The sequence below is a fragment of the Haplochromis burtoni genome, unplaced genomic scaffold (genome assembly GCF_018398535.1).
Source record: "Haplochromis burtoni strain Fernald_Lab_line unplaced genomic scaffold, NCSU_Asbu1 Contig_11, whole genome shotgun sequence".
NCBI classification, from domain to species: Eukaryota; Metazoa; Chordata; class Actinopteri; order Cichliformes; family Cichlidae; genus Haplochromis; species Haplochromis burtoni.
The window spans coordinates 4,456,165-4,458,122 of NW_024582372.1; the positions used below are offsets into that span (position 1 = coordinate 4,456,165).

Sequence of the window (1,958 nt, forward strand, 5' to 3'; positions counted from 1 at the left end):
GCCGAACTGTAAGAGAAGAAAGTTAGGTGTAAGTAGTACACTTTTGCATTTGCGCATTTTTTTTTCAAACTAATAAAGGAACGTTATTTATCGGGGAAGCTTATTTTTTGCAGTAGCTCAGGAGCGATTAAATTACTAATCAGAAGGTAGGTGGTTCGATCCCCAGGCCTCCACATTAAAGTTTTGAGGAGCAAGATGCTGAACGCCTAAAAGGTAGACTTCTTTTAGTGAATTTATCTGAGACACGGTTAAGGGTTTTGCGGAGTGTTTAGTGTAAAATTATATGCGAATGACAGTGAATCTCAAAAATGCAGTAATTTTTTGGAGCCTAATGTCGTTTTTTATCCTAACCTCTAGAACAGGGCTGCCCAATCCCAGTCCTCGAGAGCTACCGTCCTGCAGCTTTTAGATGCATCCTTCTTCCCACACACCCGAATCAAATGAATGGCTTGTTATCAGGCCTTTGCCAAACATGATGGCATGATTACCTCTTCAGCATGCCATCATGTTTGGCAAAGGCCTGATAACAAGCCATTCATTTGATTCGGGTGTGTGGGAAGAAGGATGCATCTAAAAGCTGCAGGACGGTAGCTCTCGAGGACCGGGATTGGGCACCCCTGCTCTAGAACCAGCATACATATTCTTGAGAAAATGTAATTTTGACTATGACCAATTGCAGCACCATGTCGTGAAAACTGACGTTAATAATCAAAGTAATGTGATTCATTGAGATGTCAAACGTTGATATTGTTGGTGAATTAAAGAGTCTTGAAGCATCAAATAAATAGCAGTACCTATAATAGATATGCATCTACTTGCTTTTTGTGTTTTCGTTGGCACAGTCATTGGTCCACTAAATTCTTCCTAATACAGGAGAGACGATTTTTCGTGCTCAACTGAATCCATTTTCTCAACCGTTTTATCCTGTTTCATAATTTTCTTTCCCTTGAGGTCTGATTCTCTCAAAAGCGGGTAAAAACTTTGAGGCGAAAGGGGGTTAATTGAGGTAAAACCATTCAGTCTCTTCCTTGTTCACTTTGCATGGCTGTACCATTGGAGTATTTTCTTTATCACCACGATTCTATTTTTTTTTAAGTGTAAATTTGGGTTGTTTGTTTTTTTCTTTGAAACTTCAGAGATGATTCATTGGTTGTCGAAATGTTTACAAGGCTGACTAATTATTTAATCGCTAGCTAGGAGAAAGAGAGAACGAGGGGAAAAAATTCCCATTTAAACATTTTGAACCATTTTCTTTTTTTTCAGGGGAGCTCATTGTGTGACAAATAACTTTTGCAAAAAAAAATCCCCACAGCTTTACTGTTGTCCGCTCCTTATAATAATAATAATAATAATAATAATAATAATAATAATAATAATAATAATACAGTAACAGAGCAATGGTATCTTGTTGCTTTTGAAGAAAAAGATACATGAATTAGGGTTAAAAAAAAAAAAAAAAGGCAAGCGCTCGCAGTCGGACTGTACCATTGTTGAGGAGAGAGGGGGAGGGGGGACCTTTCCACGCGGAGGATCAGAGGTGATGACACGCGCGATCAGTCCCGCTGTAGGTCTCGCACCGGAGACATGGTGACACAACACCAGATCAGCTTGCAGGCTTTTCTTGAAGAGTAGTTGCTCGATTTTTCTCGCTGAATCGTAGAGGTAAGTGCGCCCAGTAGCCAGTTCATTTTTTGGTGTAATTTCTGTAGGCATGACACATTATGTTTTTGGGTTTCTTGCTGATGAAAAACATTCTCTGCCAGCTCGGTTGTAGATGATGTTGTAGTGATCACTGCGAGCAGAGTGGGTATGAGCTGTGGCGCTGTGTCTTGACTGTTTGCTTGAAACCCCCGTGGTGTATGTGCCTTTAACCTTTTACGTTTGTATTTATTTAATAGTGAGGGACAGCTGTCTATGTAACATAGGATTTAGGTTGGCAGCGGAAGAACATATATATA

The 1,958-nt window shown here is 39.8% G+C and overlaps 1 protein-coding gene across 1 annotated transcript in view; it reads left to right on the top strand.

The window, feature by feature from the left end:
• Nucleotides 1-1,548: 1,548 nt before the first annotated feature.
• Nucleotides 1,549-1,958, top strand: part of greb1 (growth regulating estrogen receptor binding 1) — a 22,902-nt gene continuing 22,492 nt past the window's right edge. Inside the window, exon 1 of the mRNA XM_014340117.2 lies at nucleotides 1,549-1,662. The gene's annotated coding sequence lies outside the window, so the exon portion shown is untranslated. The remainder of the gene's footprint in view (nucleotides 1,663-1,958) is intronic.